This window comes from Notamacropus eugenii, chromosome 7 (assembly GCF_028372415.1).
Source record: "Notamacropus eugenii isolate mMacEug1 chromosome 7, mMacEug1.pri_v2, whole genome shotgun sequence".
In the NCBI taxonomy this organism is placed as follows: domain Eukaryota; kingdom Metazoa; phylum Chordata; class Mammalia; order Diprotodontia; family Macropodidae; genus Notamacropus; species Notamacropus eugenii.
The window spans coordinates 105,046,953-105,063,104 of NC_092878.1; the positions used below are offsets into that span (position 1 = coordinate 105,046,953).

Here is a 16,152-nt window from a genome sequence, read left to right on the forward strand (position 1 = left end):
CAGTTTGCTAGGGTCACTCGACTATCAAGTACAAAAGCCAGAATTTGAACCCAGATCTTTTGATTCCAGAGCCAGTAGACTCTTTTCTTGATTTGTTTCTTTTCTTAGTTTTTTAAAAATCTTATTTATTTTATTCTGAACTTAAGAAATAAAACAAACATTTCCATAATATTAAATAATTAAATTATAAATAATTAATATTTTTATTTTTATTGTATTTATAATATTTTCTATAGAACATATGATACAAATATATTATATTTATAATGTATTTATTATATTATCTTAATATATCATATTAGTATATAAAATATAAATAATCAAATAAATATTTAGAATTAAATAGTATTAAAATATCAAATAAAAATTAAATATTAATATCAAAAATATGATTGCACATGAAACTGCAAATCTGTTGTGTACAACTTGCAATTCCTTTCAAATATATAATAATCACGTAACTTTTTTCTCCTTTTTTCTTCCCTTCCTATGGGTGTGTGTGTCTGTGTGTGTGTGTGTATGTGTGTGTGCGTGTGTGCATAAAATCATTTTATTCATGCTTCTATTTATTGGCTCTTTCTCTGGATGTAGATAGTGTCTTCTTGTATATATCCTTTGTAGCTAATTTGGGTATTTATAATAGTCAAAATGACTTGGTGACTCAGTTATTCTTAAAATGATATCACTGTTATTGTATCTAATACTCTCTTGCTTCTGCTCATTTCACACTTCATTATTTTGTGCAAGTCCATCCATGTTTTTCTAAGATCGTCGATCTTAGAAAATCTCTCTCCACTCTCCCCTGCATTGAGAAAAAACCCCAAACTCTATAACAAACATGTCTGGTTAAGTAAAACAAATTCTTGCTTTGGCCATGTCCAAGAAAAATATGCTTCAAATTGTTCTCTGAATTTACCACTTCCCCATGAAGAGAAATTCACAATTTCATCATGAATTCTCAGGAATCCTGTTTGATTATTGATCAGAATTCTCAAGTCCTTCAAAGTTGTTTTGTTTTTGCAATATTTTGTCATTGCATACATTTTTCTCCTGGTTTTGCTTACTTCACTCTACATTAGTCAATGTTAGTCTTGACAGATTTCTCTAAAACTATCCTCGCCATCATTTCTTACAACAGAATAGCATTTAATCTCATTCATGTATCACAACTTGTTAAGCTCTTCCCAGCTGACATCTTTTGTTGCATCCTGCACAAGGTCAGATTCCTCTGTATGTATCTGGGACCTCTTGGTACTCAGTTTCTCCCTACTGTGATGATTTAAAAGGTTCAGTTTCCAGGTATCTTAATCATTTTATTAATAAAGCAAGCACATTATTAATAAAAGGATGGTCATTTGGTTGTCTTTCTTAGACCAAAGACAATCATGGTGGCAAGCCATGTAGAACACATTAGGCTTAGATTAAATTTTTTGTAAGATTGGGTGGGGTCTGAGTTAATTCAATGTCATTATTGGTAATGTCCTTCAAGAGACTGAGCTTTTTACTTTTTTTTTTAAATCAGGACTTTAGGAAGAGAACTCTGGATCTCCACAACTTATTTGTTATGAAATGACAGTTACTGACTAGACCCTGTTTCCAGTGTCCACAAGTCTCTCTGTCTACTTTTGCTAACCTGGGCTACAGAAATGACTCACTGAGATTTTTTTTCTTGGATTTCCCAATCAAAACTTGATCCAGTGGATTTTCTAGAACTTTGTGGTGTGTGTGTGTGTGTGTGTGTGTGTGTGTGTGTGTGTGTGTGTGTGTAGGAAGCGAAGGAAGGTTGGTTGTATATCTTTCTACCATTTCACCATCTTGTTTCCACACCTCTCCCCTTTATACTTTCAATTATATGAAGTGGAAGTGAATCCATGGCAAGAGTGTATGCAAAGACAAAGACATAGTGGTAAGAGAGAACAGAATGAAACTGGGGAATATTCAGCAGCTCAACTTGGATGGACCAGAGACATAGGAAAGTTTTTTTAAAACTGGATCTGTGATTTTATCAGAATAAGGAATTAGCTTCCTTTACTATAGCAAATGAATACCTTTTCTGCAACTTAGTCTTACTTGACTGAGGTCACTGAAAAATTAAATGACTTGCTCAGTGTTGCAGAAACAGTATATGTCAGAGGCAGGGTTTGAACCCAGGGCCTCTTAGCTCCAAGAATGGTTCTGTGTCTTCTACACAATGCTGTAAAATAAAACTGAAAGAGTAAGGTGGAACAGATTTTGCGGTTCCTTGAAGACAATATTAAAGAATTTGCTACATTCAGAAGCCAGCAGTCAGTCACTGAAGGTTATTGATCAGGGAAGTGACATTCTTAGGTCTATGCATTAGGAAGGTTCCTGCTGCAGTAATACCAAGGATAGAATGTAGAACAGAGACCAGAAAGAGGGGGGTATTTTGAAAGACTACTATATAGAGCAGGTGAATGGTAATAAAGGCTTGAACAAGGTAGGTGGCAGGAAGTATGTTAGTAGTCTGCCTTGGCAGGAATTGGTTGTAGGTAGAGAATTACTAGGAAGAGACAAAAATGGATTTGTGGTTTGTAGTCTGGGAGACTGGGAAAATGGAGCTGCCAATCCATATAGAGAAGTTAGGAAAAGTGACAGGCTTTGGAGGGAAGAGGCATTAAATTTTAGACATGTTGAGCCTGAAATGCCAGTAGGATATATTGGTGGAAATGTCCAGGAGACAGAGAAAGCCACAGCAATAGAGTTTGGGTTGAGGTTGGGGCTGGAGATATAGATGTGGGAAGTATCATTGACAAGGGAGATAATGTAGACTAGGGAGAAGAAAAGAATACCAAGGACAGCACTCATATCTATGTCCCTATCCCCTGCCTAATGAGTTTAAGGCTAGGTAACTTGTAAAACACCATAGCCTTTACTGGTCAGATGATTAGATTAACCTGCTCCTTTCAGATGTAAGAACATTCCTCCCTGGCTTTTGTTGCTTCACTTTGATTCTCTGTTCTGTACTCAATCTGTGTCCCTTCCAGTGGTACCTTCATAATCTATTTTGTTAGATTTTCTACTTTATTATCTCTACGTAATAAATCTTTATAATTTATATATATAAAATTATCTTTAAATAATATATAATCTTTATGTAATATAGTGCTATAACTTATATAATTCTTTATAATCTACTTCACTATCTTTATAATTTACCCTATTATTTAATAGTTTTATTTATGAGTTATTCCAACTCCCAAAAGAATTAACTGATTTGGGCTTATAAAATCATTTAGCAGATCAAATGAAAGATATTTGTTGATTAACACCTATTGGAAACACAATTAAAAATTATCTTTTGAAAATACATGAATTTTCTACACTGATTCAAATTGGAGAAATAACCCCCCAAAGACCTGTTTAAGTTGCCAAAGCAATGTAAGCACTTTACCTATACTAGGCATCTATGAATACTGCAAACATTACCACAAGTTCTAAATTATCCTTGTAGTTAATGAGTATACAAATTGTTGACCTGGTCTGACTAGCTGAAAACATGTAAGACCCCTCCCACATTCTCCAATTTCTTATCCTCTTTGTACCAATTTTCTATGCTTCTACCAGAGCCTTCAACTCTATACTCCATCTCCCAATTGATTCTACAAGAGGTTGGCTACCATTTTGCCTACCCTGTCTATTTCTCCAGGTACCTCCAAGTGAGGGACTTTTGATTCATGACTGTCCTATCCTGGTAGTCAAGACAGAGCACTGGGAAGCACATACTTGGGGCATAGGTAAGAGAAAGAAAGGATTAACAAAAGAGACTAAAGAGTGGTCAATAACTAGCTAAGGATGAAGTGAGAACAGTTACCAAGGAAATCAAGAGAATGAAAAGTACCAAGAAAGAGGGAATGGTTGATAATGTCAAATGCTAAAAACAAACAAATAAAAAACAAAAGCAAAAAACCTCAAAGATCAAGAAGGATGAGAACTGAGATGAGACATTAGATTTTACTGAACCAGTTTTAAAGTGTAAGGGGTATTAAGTGATTATTATTTGTGTTTTCTCCTAGTAGTTTTTAATTGCTTAAGAAATATAAAGTGAAAGTTTATTAATACAGACCAAACAAACATGGATAAACAAGGATTGGTAACCCAAGCCACTGACTATAATGGCGTCACAGATATTCTTAACTATTCCTAACTGGCAGCTACCAGATACAATGACAACAAGGTAAGTGAGAACTGATGGCCTCTTTTCAGATCCACTTTCCTTCACTGGTTCTGTGGCATTAGACAGAGCTATGATCTGAAGGCAATACTGTCTGATACCTTCTCTGCTGTCACAACTGATGATGCAAAAAACAATTTAAGTGCAAGCTAACCAGACATTCTCAGGCCTTTTAGGGAAGTGATTTCATCTGAGCAGATTGTGGGCCCACATAACAGTTTTTAAATAGCCATCTCAAAATGCCTTAGGGGAGATGACCAAGCTCTGTGGGTGGACACCCAAGGGGACACTTTTGTGAAAAGAGCTTAAGAGAAACTGGAAGATAAGGCTTCATATGCAAACATACCCCTCCTCCCCAAGCACATTCTACTGAATGATCTCAAGAACTCAGTGGTACCTGCTATTATAAAGTTCAGTCATTCAATTATTCATTCACTACCCATTTATTAAAGATCTATTTTATGCAAAGTATTTATGATTTGAGTTTTATAGAAGTACTCAATCTGGATATGTTTGTGAGCTACAGGAACCAAATCTATATGACTACATAAGAATGACATAGCTGGCTAGAGAGTGTCCAGAGGATGGCAAACCAGTATTACAAAAGGGTCTTGACTCCATGACATATGAGGACTGACCAAAGGGACTGGGGATATTGAACCTCGATGAGGGAAGACTGGCAAGGATAGCTTTAAAGTTGGAAGAGCCCTCGGGGAGCCTCCAGTCCAGGGGTTCTTAATTTGGGGTCTGTGGACTTGTTCTTTAAATATTTTGCTAAATCAATAGAATTGCTCTCCTTTGTAATCCAATGTACATATTTTGTACTTTAAAAAACATTATTCTGAGAAGGGGTTCATAGGCTTTACCAGGCTTTCAGACTGGTCCACAATACAAAAAAGATGAACTCTTGACCTAGTTCAACTCTTTCATTTTCTATCCCATAGGTAGTAAGTGGCAGAGTTAGAAATCAAACCCAGGTCTTTTGACTCTATGAAATCAGAGCATATAGAAAATATTCGACTCAGAGATAAATTATTATGATTTTTTTTGAGGCAATTGGGGTCATAGTAACTGTCTGTGGTCAGATTTGCACTCAGGTCCTGCTGACTTCAGGGCCAGTGCTCTATCCATTGCACCACCTAGCTGCCTCAGTGCAGAGATAAATTAGAGAGGAATTAGTCATCATATAAAATGACCCTCTTCTATCAAATGCACTGAAAATATGATTTCATTTACAAAAGTCCAAATCACATAAAACTTTTCAGTTACATATTTACTGTGCATATTTAAAAGTCCACCTTTGCAAGAAAAGAGCTGTGGCTGAATTTTTAGCTCAGCCAAAATTAGAACTTTCAGTGAATGGAATTTTTTCCCTCTTCACATACTCAGCTTTTAGTAAGAAAATGACAACAAGTAATTAAACTTATAATGGGATTTAAGATATATAATACCAACAAACTACCTCTAAGGGACATTGCGCCATCAGAATACATTTAGTTCAAACTCTGATACCTTTACCACCAATAACACAAGCATGACTGTTGCTCAGAATGAGGTGAATTAGATTTTCAATTAATCACTGGGCCTGAATTTTCTTGTCTGAATTGGAGGGACTTGGTTTAGATTATCTAAAAATGAGTAGACAGAACATGGGACTTCAAGTCAGAAGAGCAGTTTTGAATTAACCATGAACATTTAGTAGCGATGTGGTTCTGAGCAGATCATAACTCTTCATAGCCTCAGTTTCCTCATCTGTAAAATAGAGTAATGCATTCCTGCTATATAGGGCTGTTGTGAAGACAGGGCTTTGCAAAATCTTTCTATGAAATATGTGTGAATTATGATACCAGACCTTCTTACTCTGGTATGTTATGATTCTGTCAAAGGAAGAGTCGTTTAGGAAATATTGACCAATGAAGGAAAAGGAACCTGTACATTTAATAAAACATTTTTTAAAAAAGTTTTGAAGTCCTCAGGTAACTAAAGAATTAAATGAACCAAAGCATCCCATGATGTGGAGAAGTCCGGTTAAGTGAGATTTTTATCTGTGCATGCTAACTTTCATCTTAAATTTGTAAACTATCTCAGAACAAATTAAATCCCACCCTTCCAGCAGAGGAGCTGGAACCCTGAATAAAGCTCACATCTGAAAGGACTCTGACATTAACATATGGTCTTTAATATTTAATAATCTAAACTCTTCTCTGTGATCAGGCAAAACAAACATTGGGAAAAGAAAAAACACAAAACATACAGCATGCTCTTCAATATTTTGCTTTCAATTTCAAATCTTTCATCAATCATTTCCATGGTGAAAAAACACAGCTAAAACCATTGTTATTCCTTAATGCTTTGCTTCCTATGTCTTTCATATATCATCTGAAAAGAGATGGAGGAAAAACCAACATTTCTAAGCTAGGTCTCTTGATTTGTAAGGTCTCCTATGATACTAGAGCAAACAAAAATCTCAATGTGTTATCAGAAGCTGGGATTTCTGAAAGTATTTTTAATAGTCATTTAAGAAAAGCAGTTTGAGAAGCATAAGGTGGAGAAGAAGAACTCCAACATCTTTATGGTTTCTAAGCAAGGATCTTGTAAAAAGGAAAAAAAAAACATGGAGGGGGGAGGAAGAAGCTTTAGTGGCTAGAATGCTGGATTTAGAATTGGAAAAACTCAAGATCAAATCAACTTTCCAATACTTACTAGCTGTGTAACCCTGAACAACTCACTTAAACTCTAGGTGCCTCAGTTTCTTCTTCATCAATAAAATGAGAGGAATGTGTCATTTCTATAATCTATAATTCTATGACTTGTCCATGGATGTCTCAGTTTCCTCATCCGTAAAATGGGGATAACCTTAGCACCTACCTCCCAGGGTTGTGGTGAAGATAAAATGAGAAGGCATTACAAAGTAATTGGCAAACCCTAAAACACTCAATAAATGTCAGCTATTTCTATCATGACCAACTTCCATAAAAGTCCTAGTTTGATGCTTCATTGCAGCATGGAAGTGACCAGAATGTAAGCCCAGGGAGATCCTACCATGCTGGAAAGACTAGGCAGAAGACCTTAGCTTAAAAAGGCCAAAGTCTCCCACTGCATCCTGGGCCATCTCCAGTTTTCCTGATCTGTATCTCACCATTGGCCCCTGATGGCTCCAGAGGCTTTTGCAAAGTCATCTCTTACTTAAATCCAATTGACTTGCAAGTCATGGCATCATCTTCCTGATGTCATGGTCCTCTACAAGAATGAAGGACAAAACAAGACATGTATGGTCCCAGGGATATTCTATGCCTCTTGTCTGAGGATTAGTCTAACCAAGTGCAGGGCTATCAGCTGTGACTAGGTAATGACTCATATGGCTGTGTCTTCCCACAAAACAAAGTACAAAGCATTCCTTAGTCCTTTGAAGTCTCTACTTCCTCAATGAGAGCATTAGAAAGACAAGGAAAGGAGACAGAGAGCTCTAAGAATCATAGTTTTGGGATCATCTATAGGCATTAATTTAATTGTTTATGTGCTAAATCTGAAATGTGTAACAGCAAGTGGATGGACATTATTAGAAGAGATGAAACACATTTATATGGGTACTGTTGTTATAAATGAAACCAGAATGAATGAATGCATGAAAAAAAAGCATTTGCTAAGTACCTTCTATGTGCCAAGCTCAAGGAATATAAAGATAAAAGCAGAGACTTCTCTCAAGGACCTGGAATTCTAATGAGAGAGACAATGTACACCAGGGAATGGTGGCAATAGAGGGTTATTTGGGTTTGGGAAGTTACAAGGATGGTGAGTGGAGCCACAGGGGAATAGACTCATATGCCCTTTCCAGGAGCCATGACAGAATTGATTTGTTTATGGTTTCTAAACTGGAGTAGGTGGAGGGGTGGCAGACCAGGAAGTAGAGTGTACTTGAGTAGCACCATGGTAGAACATGGGACAGGGAGTGAAGTGTGACTGGTGCCAGCTCTAGATGTAGTGGGTGACTTGAGGAGTGGCAGAGGCAGAGGTGAAGGAGTTAAGTCCTCCTAGAGCTTGGTCTCAGGTCTTGGTGACAGATGAGAGGATGACGTTAAATGGAAGACTGACATAGATTCTCCTTGGGAGAGGCAAATAAATGAATTAACAAAGTTTTCATCACGTGCCTAAAGGCAGTAAGAAATATCTATAATTTCATTAAACATTTGATTATTCCTCATAGTGTTCATGAGGAAGATGAAAAGAAACTGGTCATTCAGATAATTAAATTGGTGGCAACATATGTTCCAGAAGTCAAAGGAGTGGGAAACATACTATGACAAGATCCTTAAAACCAAGTCCTATACTGTGATGCTTGATGACTTCAAATAGGACGGGAGGAGGAACCAAAAGGAAGATGAGAAAAAAATGTTGGAAAATGTGGTTTGGAATTAAGCGATGAAAAGGACCAAAGTCACAAACACTACTTATAAACTTTGTTCCCATTTACCACACAAACGTGCTCTAAGAAGAGAATCCCAAGACACATGACATGGAGAATACTGAAAAAAAAAATTTTTAAACTGAAATTGATTACATACCAACTGAAAGGAAATTACTTGTTACTAATGTGACATTATTTAGAGAATCACGTGTCTGTGTGTAGTCAGATCATTAACTTGTTAGAGTAAAGGTCAAAATTAATATCAAATTAGAAGAAACAATGAAGATACAAAGACATTGTATGCAATCACAACAGCTTCAACTTGACCTATTTGAAAAAGCAGTTAACTTCAAAAAATGAAAAATGGACAAAGGTAAAGATATTAATAAATAAAGTGAGGTCAAAGCTAAATTGTTAAAGAGTGTGAGCAGTTTTCAAAAGAAGAGGGGCAAGCTATTAAGAACCACATGAAATGAAACTCACAAATCACTAAAAAGAGAAATTCAAATCAAAATAACACTGAGGTTTGACCTTATACCTAGAAAGTTGGTAAAGATGACCAAGGATAGAGATAGTCAACATTGGAGGGGCTGTGGAAAGAGGGGCACAACAATGTACTGTTGTAGCTGTGAAATGCAGCTTCTGAAAGGCAATTTGAAATTATGCAAAGGGGAAAAATAATCATACTCTTTGACCCATAGAGATTCCACTGCTAATCACGTGGCTGAAGGAGGTTAGTAACAAAAACAAAGGTCCCATATACATGACAATATTTACAAAAGCACTTTTTTGTTGCAGTAAAGAATTAGAAACAAAATAAATATCCATCTTTTGGGGAATGACTAAAAATGATTGTAGCAGAATGTCACTGTGCTATAAGAAATGATGAGCATGATGAATATAAAAAAATCATAACGTGAACTGATACAAAGTGAAGCAAGCAGAACCTCCTAAAATCACAATAACTACAGCATTATGAAGGGAAAGAACAACAACGAATCAATTAAAATGGAACAAATTTATCAGTATTGTTCGAATAATCTCTTCTTACCATCAATGAAAGTCGCACCACCACATCTGGACTCAACAGTTCAGGAGATAATGTTCCGTGTGTTTGCCAGGTGAAATGACATTTAAGATGAAGTCTAGAAGAGAAGATGAATCACATCAAGTATTTGTAGAAGAAATTCATGTGGAAAGCAAAAGCACTAAGGGCTGGATTTTCAAGGTATCTCAAAGAACAGACAATGGCAAAAGACTAAAAAGCAAAGAGTATGCAGCTGACCCTGGAGACACAAAAAAGTTGAGCATGGGTAGAGTACATTGCCAAGGAGGATTTGTGCATAAGAAATGAAATAAAGATATTATCCTGGAAATCTATGATTACAAAAGATCCCAGTCTAGTCACTTGCAATGACTTCCTACTGTCTCTAGGATAAAATGCAAACTTCTCTGTTTGGCATCTAAAGTCCTTCACAATCTGACTCCAGAAGATCTTTCTAGCTTCATTACACCTCATTTCCCTTCATATATACTACTTCCTAGCTACACTGCTCTATTTGTGGTTTCTTATCAATAACATTTCATTTCCTGACTCCTTCACTTTGCACAGCCTGTGCACCTTGCCTGGAATGCACTCTCTCCTTGAAATACACAGCTCCCTTCAAAGATCAGTTGTAATGTCATCTCCTACAACAATCCTTTCCTAACCATCCTAACCCAGCTTCTAGTGTGTTTTCAAAATTTTATTTACTACGTATATATTTTATACATAAATACAAAATTAAGGTCCTCAAGGGGAAAGGCTGGGTTTCATTGTTGTTGCTTGGTTTTCATGTATCTAGCATGGTGTCTCACACTCAATAACTGTTTAATAAATAAGTTGCTATGACCCAAAGTTTTATCATCACTTGGGAAACAACACTTGGATGTTCAGTTTCTTTGAATGAAGGTAGGCAGGTTCTCCAGAGGCAGTTCATTGCTGATAGAACTTACCAGAACATATGTTCTGCTGTAATGGGTTTTAAGGGAGGAAAAAAAAAGAGTGATGACTGCATGATGATAATGTACCAGAGGGAATGTCATTATCTGCAGCCCTGGGGTGATGTTAAATAACTTATATTAGATATATTATAATAATATTAATTATAATATAATCATCTAATATTAATATAACAAAATTATATTAGATATAATAATAATTATGTCATTATAATAAGCAAATGTTTTCTTCCATTGGAATCTGTAAGAACCCATTTTCTTCATGATGGTGCATCCCCAGACTGCCTAAAGAAACACAGGGGCAGTATTTTTATTCCTGTATCTCAGGAAGGAGCTTTCTATCCTTGTGTTATACAATCCCTCTTTGCTTGAGTAGATTGAGCTAAGTCAGCTAAAAATCAAGGGCTTATTGTTTTGGTAAGACTCTTAGTTCAGACTTGGCATAGTTGATACATTAGCAGTCTGTGATCCAATTGCCTTGTGTTGCCTATCTCTTCCATTTTTTATTCTGCCAAAATGAGAGAAGGCTAATGAAGGTAATGAAACTCTGAGATACAGTGCCAAAATATCAAGTTGATTCACTCAACTGCATCACAATTTCAGCCAATTCAGCAGAAAGAATAAATTATTTAAACCAGTTTTCTCACACTACATAGACAGAGGCAGAATATAGGAACTCTAATAATATATGTTGAATGATTATGGAAATTCTCCCTTCCTCCTGTCATTCATTCAAAAAAAAAAAACTGAGGTTAGCAAATCACCTATTCTTTACAGAATTCTAAAACAAAAGGCAGCTAGGTGGTGCAGTAGATAAAACACTGACCCCTGGAGGACCCTAGTTCAAATCTGACCTCAAACACTTACCAGTTGTGTGACCCTGGGTAAGTCACTTAACCCTGAGTACCTCAATAAAAAAGAAACAGAAATTTTAAAACAGAGAAGGGCATGAAAAAGTATATTAGAGAATGAAATGGAAACTAATGGAAAATATATGAGATTTGAATTCAGAAGACCTTAGTTCAAATCCTCCCTTTTCCACTTTCTAGGGGTGTAACTTTTGGCAAGTCACAAAGTCTCTTGCCCTCAATTTCTTTGTTTTAAAATAAGGAGGTCAGATTTTATGTCCTGAAATGTTCTGTCATCCCATAGAGGATGCTACAGGCATCTCTACTACCTATGATGGAGCATTGGCCTTGGAATCATAAAAAACACAAGTTCAAATAGTGCCTCAATACAGCTGGATTACCCTGGACAAGTCACTTAACCTCTGTGTGCCTCAGTTTCTTCATCTGTAAAATGGGGATAATAATAGCACCTGCCTCCTAGAGTTGATGTGAGGATTAAATAAGAATATATGTAAAGTGTTTTATAAAGTTCAAAGTGGTATATAAATAGTGACTATTATTAGTAGTAATTAGCATTACTGTCATGAAGAAAATATGACTATTTGATTTTTTTTATATTTTATTTTTTCTCCAGTTACATGTAAAGATAATTTTAACATTCATTTAAAACAAATTTGAAAAAAATTGAGTTCCAAATTTCCTCTCTCTCTCCCTCCCCTCCCTTCTCCCTGAGACAGTAAGCAATTTGATATACATGTTATGCATGTTCAATCATACAAAACATGTTACCATATTAATCATACTGTAAAAGAAGGTAAAGAGCCAAAAGAGGGAAATGAAAAGAAAAAAATGAAGTGAAAATAGTATGCTCTGATCTGTCTTGAGATTCCATCAGTTCTTTCTCTGGAGATAGACAGCATTTTCCATCATTAGTCCTTCGGAGTTGTCTTAGATCATTGTATTGCTGAGAATAGTTAAGTGATTCACAGTTGATCATCATACAATATCGCTTTTACTATATACACTGTTCTCCTGGTTCTATTCGTTTCCTTTTGCATCAGTTCATAGAAGTCTTTCCAGGCTTTTCTGATATCAGCCTTCTCATCAGTTCTTACAGCACAGTTTATTACTTGGTTGTTAGATGGGGTTTATGACCATGTTGGACACTGTCCATTGAGCCATCCATTTGAGTGCCTGTCACTGCAGCAGGGATTATGGCAAGTGGTACAAAGTGGCAGAACATAGTTCTGCTCTCAGAGAGCTTTCACTCTAGCTGAAAAGGTTAAACATATGACAACCAATGAAAACAAAGAATGAGAGGTATTAAAAGCATGCACTCTACTCAGGTAAGGTTAGGAGATGTAGATAGTAAGGGGGACATCAAAGTATCACTGAGCACATCAGAAAAAAATTCCTATATTCCCTAAAGCTCAGGGTTATCTGCTACTTAAACATGAAGCTATGACTAATATGAATGGGATACAGGCCAGGGCAAGAAAATGCTTCTGCTCTTTTGACAGCATAAATTCCATCAGAAGATTGACTCTACTAGGCAGGGTTGTATGAATGTCCCTGTCTGCTTACCAAGCAACAGGCTTAATTACAATACTACATTGCAATCCAGGGTTAATTAGAATTTTCGTGAAATAAACACAATGGAGTGGCCATGGGAACCATTCAACAGTTTGCATTTTAATCTTCCCAGACTAACACATATAATTTATTTGCATGAAGCCTTTTATGATGTTTTTTTCATAGGATCAAAGTTATTTTATCATGGTTCCTTGTTTGTAACCACTGATAGTCAAAGCTAAAGAGGACAAGAAAATACTTGAAAGTTGTTTTTTGTTTTTGTTTTTGTTTTTAACACCGCCACTGTGGACTGGCCAAAATGCTATTTCGATGATAAAGGTTTACTTTAAGTCTCCTGGCTATGCCCAGTATCAGGACAAAATTTTGATACTGACATTTTGTGGTATCTGTGGTGTCTGAAAATTATTTCTGGAATTCTTTATAAAATGAAAATCATGAAACCCCAAGGGCATCTGGGCAACATATGTGAATATAAGGGGAATAAATTATGCCAACTCCACCTCCTGTGAACATTCCAAGTACCAAAAACAGTTTTTTTCTTTTTAACTTATTGCTTCCTGAGAGCCAACATTGACTGGACAGAAGAAAATTCTAACCCCTTCCCTTAGAACTATATTATCTCAGATATCCCAGGAGTATCTTTGTTTTTTTAACCAAACCACATCTAAAGCAGGAAGCCCCTTTGCTATCTCCTCAATAAATTGCCATTTAGAATCTACTTGAAGACCTCCAATGGCAGGGACCTCACTACCTCCTTAGGCTGCCATTTTCATATTTAGATAGCCCTAATTGTAGAGAAATATTGTTCTTTATTTTAAGATGACATATGCCAACCTGTATCTCCTATCTATTACTTCTAATTCTACCCTCTGGGGCCAAACAGACAAATCAAATGTATCTTACACAAGGCAACCTTTCAAATACTTATTGGATCATATTTCTAGAACTGGAAGAGATTCTAGATGACAGTCAGTCAGTCCAATTTTATTCCCCATTATTTTACAGATTAGGAAATTGAGAGCAGGTTAAATGCCCAATGTCATACATACAATAAGTGACAGAACCAGAATTCAGCCTCAGGTCTTCAGCAATCTCCTCCTCATCCCACCCTGCCTTCTTGAAGACAACGATCATGTTACTATTCTCTTTTTTAGACTAAGTATGTCCAGTTCCTCCAAATGACTTTTCTACAGTAGGGATTCTTTGCCTTGGGTTCATGGATAAATTTTAGAGGATTTGTAAATTTGGATGGAAAAAAATTACATCTTTATTTTCACTATCCTCTAATAAATTAAGCATATGAGTCATGAAAAGTAGGCAACAAATAATCCAAGAAAGGGTCAATGACACAAAAAAGTTACAAACTTCTATTTTATGTTATGTTCCCCTTCACTCTCTGGGGGGCCCTTCTTAGTGCATACCCTAGTTTGTCTTTCTTAAATGTGGTATTTCAAGCTGAATGCAATATTCAAGATGTGCTTTGGCCAGAACACAATACTATATAGTGGAACTAGAGAGACTCATTCTGGAGATTATGTTTCTACTAATATACTCTAAGATCACATTAACATAATAGAGTTCCCAGGCCAAAGTTCTCCTTCCACTCGGTCCATTTCTGTGCCTCCATTTGCCCCTTTTTTTTTGGTGAGTCAGTCAGGGTTAAGTGATTCATCCAGGTTCACACAGCTAGTAAGCATCAGGTGTCTGAGTCCAGATTTGAACTCAAGTACTCCTGACTCCAGGGCCAGTTCTCTAGCCACCTAGCTGCCTCCCATTTTCCTCTTGTTCACACTGATGGCCAATCTGCCTCGAGGGACCATGTTTTAAAGTCAGAGGCAGGGGCCTAGAAGTCCCTTCTAGCTCAAAGCACATCATCTTATGAACTGAGAATTTCCATAATGCAAAACAAGATCCTATGGTTTTAAAATTCTGCTCACTTCATTTGCATGATTGAAACCCCTTGTCATTTTAATTGGTTGATTAATTCTTGAAACTGAGAATGTGAACATAAGATATAGAATAATTACTCTAAAAGACTTAATTTGGTTGTTACCCTTCTTGAATTCATAAAAATTGGAAGTCTGGATAACAGGCTGGCTGGTTCTATTAATCTTAGTCTGAGGATATGGTAGGAAGCAGAATTCTCCATTTTTAGATTTCATATTCCAGAGTCGGACCCCCAGGATCCATATAAAATCTTTCTAATATCAACTTGCAGAACAGGTTATATATTTGAAAAAGCAATTTTTTTGCATTCAATTCAACCAATATTTATTAAATATATATTGTATGCATGTACTATTTTTTAGACTCTGGGGAAACAAAAACAACAACACAACTGTCACTATTCTTAAGAAGCTTATATCTGCTGGGGAAGGAAATATGTGGACAAGTAAGTAAATATAAATTAATAAATTAATTTTGAGAGAAAGAAAATCCTAAAAACTTGGGGGATAAGAAAGGCTCCATGCAAGAGATGGTCCTTGACCTTTGAAGCAGGACAGGGATTCTATGAGATTGGTGAGGAAAGAGTGCATTCCAGACAAGCAAAACCAACTGGATAAAGGCCCAGAGGGGGGAGATGTGATATTGTGTGAGTGTAATGGCTAGCTAGCTGACTTGATTAGAATAGGGAACCAAGTAATATGATATGACTAAAAAGACAGGTGAGAGTCAGATTGTGGAATGCTTTAAATACACAACTAATGATTCTGCGTTATATCACAGGGATAGTAGGAAGCCATTGAATATTTCTTAATAAGTAGGTGGTATGGTCTGAATATATATTTTTAAAAGATCAGTATGGAAGCTGTGTGGAGAAAGGATTGGAGAGGTAAGAGATTGGAGGCAGGGAGATCAATTTGTAGGCTACTACAATAGTCTAGATAATAAAGATCTAAACTAGGGTAGAGACCAAGTATTCAGAAAGAAAGGGATGTGTACGAGGGACATTATGAAGATCAGATGGATGAGGCTTGAGAATTGACTAGCTGTGGGAGTTTGGAGAGAGGGCAAATCAAGGATGACTACAAGTTTATGGGCCTGAGTGGGTGACTGCAAGATGGTGGTATCCCAGAAATGGGGATATTCAGAGAAAGGATGGGTTTGGGAAA

The 16,152-nt window shown here is 36.3% G+C and overlaps 1 protein-coding gene across 1 annotated transcript in view; it reads right to left on the bottom strand.

The window, feature by feature from the left end:
* SORBS2 (sorbin and SH3 domain containing 2) overlaps nt 1-16,152 on the bottom strand; it is a 487,674-nt gene that overhangs the window by 388,511 nt on the left and 83,011 nt on the right. Inside the window, exon 2 of the mRNA XM_072622632.1 lies at nt 9,649-9,742. The gene's annotated coding sequence lies outside the window, so the exon portion shown is untranslated. The remainder of the gene's footprint in view (nt 1-9,648; nt 9,743-16,152) is intronic.